The following is a 6,210-nucleotide window of genomic DNA, read 5'->3' as shown; positions in this document are numbered from 1 at the left end:
TTTCTTCCTCTGTCGCCGCTCCCTCTGACAACCCTCCTCTGATGCTGCGTAAAGCTGATCTGTCGGTGCCAATGTCCTGCATTTCTTAAATAATGATTGGGGCATGGCAATCGGATGACATCATCCAGAGGCCACACCCCCTTGTGATGCCACGGACCCAGCATGCCCTGGACGGTGATGTAACAAAGGGGCGTGGCCTCTGGATGATGTAATCTGATTGCTACACCCCCATCATTATTTAAGAAATGCAGGACATCGGCGCCGACAGATCAGCGGGACACAGCATCGGAGGAGGGTCGTCAGCGGGAGCAGCGACAGAGGAAGGAGAACACTGGACAAAGAAGACAGAGACCAGGCCCTGACATCCTGACAAATAACTATTACTAACTCCTCAATCGGGTTAGCAATGGGTCTAGCTTAACGTGAAAGGTGGGCGGGGCTAGATTGTCCCATACAGGAAAGAGGAGAAATATGTGAGAGGGGGAGAGAGGAGTGAAGGGATAGATTCAAAGTGGGATAGGAGCATTCGTGGGTCCCGGCGACATACCAAGAAGGATAGGAATATTACAGTACGTGGCCCAAGGTTCCCAAGAGGCATTAAACTTTTCAATTTTGTCATTAAGTTTCACTACTATTTGTTCTTATGCCATGATCCAAGAGACTTTTCTCTTAAACCCCTGGAAGGAAACAATTGTTTTTTTCCAGGTCTTGGCGATTGTAACTTTGGCACCTAATAAAATGAAGTAGGACAGTGCTTGTGTTGTGAGTATTTAGTTAGAACTGGGATATTGCGATTTAGTAGTGCAATGCTGGGTTCAAGGGTTACCATTACCTTTATTATGGAGCTAAAGGTACAGAAGACTTTCTGCCAGACGGATCTAATGCGAGGACATGTCCACCAAATATGGATCATCATGCCCTCCAACTCGCATCCCCTAAAGCATAATTGAGAGGATCCCGGATAGATCACTGCCAGTCTGGTGGGGATGTAGTACCACCTAGTCAAAACTTTTAGACTAGCTTCAATTAGGGAAATATTAGGAAAACCTTTGTAGGCTCGCTTTGAAGCGCAAAACCAATTCGGGGTAGTCCAAGTGCTCGTGTCTTCTTCCCAGGCCCGAGCATAGGTTGGCTTGTCCAAGTTTGTCGCCAGCGCTGTATAGATCAAAGAGATCCCTCCCCACTGATCCATAGTGTTTGAACACCAATGTTCCTACGGGGTTATTGTGGGGGGTTCCATTTTGTTAGTCCAGATGGAATGTAGGAAATGGGAGATTTGGGAAAATCTGAATAATTCCGAGTCGGACATTTCTAGTTTCTTCCTACAGTGTGTCAGGGTAAGAGGACCCACTGGAGAGAGAAAATGACTGATTCTGTAGAGGCCCTTGTTTTTCCACCATTGGAACACTTTAATGTGCATCCCCGGTGGGAAGTTAGCGTTATGAAACAAATGTGCTAATGGCTTCATGGGACATATCAGGGAGGGTTGCGAGTAAATCTTGGAGCATAGGGCAACAGAGTGAGAGAGGGTAGGGGACATAATGGCTGTCCTAATTTTTGAGTCGTACCAAAGAAGATAGTCAATGGTATTCAAGGGGATTGCTTGTCTTTCCATCGAGAGCCCCTAGAGAAAACCACTGAAATTTGAGTGAGTTGTGCTGCCTGGAAATATCCCCACAGATTTGGCAGACCCAGCCCGCCCTGAGATTTCAGGTTGAAAAGAATTCCTGAGGGACACCTATACCCTTTGTTACCCCATACAAAGCGAACAATCTCCGACTGAGGAAGGTTTCTTTATCAGGATTGGGAGAGAACAAAATAAGTATAAAAGATGGGGGAGAAAGGTCATCTTAACTGCGTGAACTCTGCCCAGCCAGGATAGACCACACTTAAACCACCCCTCCATGTCACCTCTACATTTGTGTAACATAGGGGGGTAATTTGCTTTAAAAAGGTTATTAATGTCTAGCGTTAGTTTTATCCCTAAGTATGGATTGGCGCTGGATGCCCTTAAAAGTCAAAAAGTTTGGCATATGTGGACAGACTCGGATTCCACAGTAGATGACCAGGAACTAGTGGATTAACCTAATTTGACCTCCTGAGTATCTATTCGACTCTATAGTGAACTGAGGTCTATTACTCTTGTAGTGCCATGCTCTGGTAGATAGAGGAGAGACAAGGTTCTCCAAGAAAAGTTATTTCTTATCATAATCCTATCGATGTAGATCTGAGCAGTGTGTATTTCAGAGTTCTGTGCTAAGATGTAAGTTGTGAGTTGTACTTACATGGCTATGTGCACCAGTTAGCCGGGGTATGCCCCAATGGCAATGTTGTTTTGTACTTGTAAACCATACAATTTTCTAATAAACAGAATTTAAAAAAAAAAAAAAAAAAGAATCACTCCCTTTTTTAAAGAGTGTCTATCCAAAAACATTCTTCTAAATCTTGACAATGTAAGTAGGGTGAAAAGTTCAAAATAAGCCATATGATTTAGCCTGCATGAAAACCCAAACATGTCCAAACTGAAGTTAATGTTGCTGACATATCTAAAGTATTTTTCAAATGATGATATGTGTGCAGGGTCTATGCAAGTGTATGTGTGCAGGGTCTATGCACACAGAACACCAGAAGGAAGAAACAGTGTGCATGCACCCACAGCCCTGGAGAGGCGATAAAGGCCAAGGCAGAAACTACAGAAAAATGGCATAAGAATTAATTTTTGATTAGAGGACAAAGGGCAGTTAGGGTTTGGGGAATGAGTGTGATGGATGTGATTGTTCATGTTACAATGCAATACTGTAATATACTGTTATTTACTCATATTATAGGACTTAATTATATTAGATTCCTTTTTGTTTTGCAGTATATCTAAATAGTCTTTCTTGAGCTGTGCATCTAGATGTACATTTGTATGGTTTTATCTCATCCTTGCTGGTAAACAGGAACCAGGAACTCAATGCACTATATAAACTAGTGACCAAAAAGAAAATGTAAATTTGGATAACATCAAAAAGGTTTACTAATACTATCAATCTTTATATATTAAGCTTTTATTACTTATTCAAAACATGGCATGAATACTAAATAAATTGGAGGCATAGACATGACCCTTTGCAATGTTAATATTTATGCATTTGAAATTTAAAAGAAAATGAAAGGGTAACTCCACTTTCGTGGGGAAAAAAAGTGTAAATAAAGAAAAAATAATATAGCATCTACAGTTGCGACACAAGTCATATTGTAATTGAATGTTATTAAAAGTACCTTTCCTTTTCAATCTGTAGCTGCTGTATTTTCTGAAAATGCAATATGGCTACCTGGAGGTGTTCTGTACACAAAATGTGTACTGCTTGTGTGATTGGCTCACTGGTTTTCCCAGAAGTCTGCACTAAGTTACAAGTCACATTCCAGGCATCCCCTGGAACCAAAATGTAATTTTGGGTGATATACTGCCAATAGGAACACATCTAAAGGGATGCAGGCCCAGCAGCTTTACTCATTAGTGTCCTGCAAGTGCACAGTTGATTGATCATTATATAACCACTCCCATTAGACTCACTTTCCCACTAGGGCACAGAGAAACACACATGGCTTTCTTCAGAACAACAAAAGGTAGGAATCTGCAACAAAGTTTGTTAAAATCCTTGCAATGTACATACATCACCCGGGGGGATGTTTTTTTCCCAACAAAAGTGAAGTTACGCTTTAAATATGAAATTTGTGTCAAAAAATCTATACAACATAGGTAAAGAGGTCAATCTTTACATTTTAAGCTATTGTTATTTATTCCAAAATTGCATAACTAAATAAATTGGATGCATAGAAATGACCCTTTGCAACGGTAATATTTATGTATTTAAAATGTAAAAGGAAAGTTAAATAATATTTTTCAAATGATGATACCTTGTAATTAAATGCAAATGTTAATGACCACCACAATAGTTACCCAGCCAAAAAATATGTAAACATTTTGGAATCAGCTGTCTAAAAATGTGGTTTTAGATTTTTATTAGTGCTAGCATACCTTAAAGCAACACAAATATCTTGTGACAGTGAATCAGCTGTAAAAAAAAAAAAAAAACGTGTGGAAAAATTGGGGTTGGGATGTTAGTGATGCTAAAACACTGTAACCCTAAATATAATTATTCAGAGTACAGGATGCAGCCTGGCCAAAAAACTTAAATTATTTGCAGCTATGAAACAGCTGCAGAAAATGTGGGTTTATTAGCAGATGTCCCAGATGTGTTTGTCATGAACAGATTAGACTCCATAATGCTTATGGAACAGATTTATCATACTTTACATCATTCTATGCCTCTTTTCCACAAACAGTGGGATACTTGGCATGACTGTGGATTGTTATTTTCATAACTTGTTGTCTGATTTAGATGATGCTATGTTATTAATCCATTCTTGACCTCTATAATCAGAAATTGGCACAATCCTTTATGTATCTTTTGTATTTTGAACTGTCTCATTCTCTAGTTTTTTTCTACAATATGTAATGATTTGACTAATGGCTTCAAGTCTCTGCTGTACTTAGATTGTTTTATGTCTTCTCGCTCATTGGGTGTCTTTGATGCCATCCCTTTTTTTGCATGTCGTTTACTCTCTATGGAAGTTTGTAAACAAAGAAAAGAAAATTTTGGTTTGTGGTGTTATTGGTACTAAAACACCCTATCCCTACGGAAATATTTATGCAGTGCACAGGATTTTACCTGGCCAAGTAATGTTAATACCGCATTTTTCGCACCATAAGACAAACTTTTTTCAACTAAAAAAATGGGGGAAAATGTCCCTGCGTCCTATCTGACCAGGCAGCGCCAGGCAGCGCCCCTAACCCCCCCCCCCGTCGCTGCCACCACATCAGAATATCGATGCTCGGCTTCTCTGTGGAGGAGAGAGGACAGGATGTGAGGCAGATCCTTGCAGGGGCATACCAAGTAGGAGTGGGGGGAGGCAGTCTGCCCCAGGTGACAAAACATGGGGGGTGTCAGTGGCGTTGCTATGGTGGTGCACTCCACTTCCAAGTCAGTTGACACCCACCAGATGTGACACCATCCCACAGTGGCAAGAGCTCTGGCCGTTTTTTTTTTTTCAGCCGGAACACACCTGCCTGGGTATCTGAGGCTGAGAGTCAGCGAGCGAGCCAGCCAGCCAGCCAGAGGGGGTTGTGGATTGTAATGGCAGTGTCCTCCTCTGCCTGAGGGGAACTGAAGATAATGGGGTGGGAGGTGTGGGCTGGCAGAAGAAGAGGCTGAAGGGGTATTTGTGTTTGCCCTGTCACCCTGAGCTGATCTGGGAAGGTGGGAGGTTGCTGTGTCCACCACCACCCAGGTATAGTGTAGCTGAGCTGATTTGATAGAGGGGTGATATTACTGTGTCTCCACCACCCACCTATAGTAGTGTTATAATATTAAATATTTTAGGACTCCATTTGGTTCAGAATATTTTTTTTCTTGTTTCCTTCCTCTAAAACCTAGGTGCGTCTTATGGTCAGGTGCATCTTATGGTGCGAAAAGTCCCCCACTACCACAAATTATGCAGTTGAGTTTCACACATTTGGGGAAATCACAGGGTTCAGCTCAGCTAGAGTGCAATGGATGAGCCTCACCCTAGGAAAACCACCTTTGTGATCTTGGTATCCCCCCTGCCAGGTAAGTATATAATGTATATAGAAAAAAAGAGAATGTGCAAAAACTCAAACACATCAATAAATAATCGTGCAGAAAACACATAACATGTGAGTGAATATAAGTCACTATGTTATCAATTATTTATCGTGTTGCAAAATTCCCAACAAACACAGGATGAACTTTAACCACTTCAATACAGGCCATCTAACTGGTTGCCGACCAGCCGCCGCAGTTGTACTGCGGCAGAATGTCACGGCTGGGCAAAACGACATTACCCTACATCGTTTCTCTTTTGGCCACTAGGGACACGCCAGCTCCCGCAGCGTGTGCACACACAGTTCCCGGTTCTCTCAGGGGAGAGGAGACAGATCGTGTCTCTCTCCTCCTAGGCAGTCCCATCCCCCTACAGTTAGAACACACAGTTAACTCCTTGATCCCCCCCCAGTGTTAACCTTTTCCCTGCCAGTGACATTTATACATTAATCAGTGCATTTTTATAGCACTGATCGCTGTATAATTGTCAATGGTCCCAAAAATGTGTCAAAAGTGTCAAATTTGTCCACTACAATATTGC

General features: G+C 41.7%; 1 non-coding gene across 1 annotated transcript; it reads right to left on the bottom strand.

Moving 5' to 3' along the window:
• Positions 1-5,497: 5,497 nt before the first annotated feature.
• LOC141135793 (U1 spliceosomal RNA) lies at positions 5,498-5,665 on the bottom strand. The gene has a single exon (XR_012243644.1). It is a non-coding gene; the product is annotated as a U1 spliceosomal RNA (small nuclear RNA).
• Between the last annotated feature and the right edge of the window lie 545 nt (positions 5,666-6,210).

This window comes from Aquarana catesbeiana, linkage group LG03, assembly GCF_042186555.1.
Source record: "Aquarana catesbeiana isolate 2022-GZ linkage group LG03, ASM4218655v1, whole genome shotgun sequence".
In the NCBI taxonomy this organism is placed as follows: domain Eukaryota; kingdom Metazoa; phylum Chordata; class Amphibia; order Anura; family Ranidae; genus Aquarana; species Aquarana catesbeiana.
Note: the sequence above shows the minus strand (reverse complement) of the source record. Positions and strands in the feature narration are given on the sequence as shown.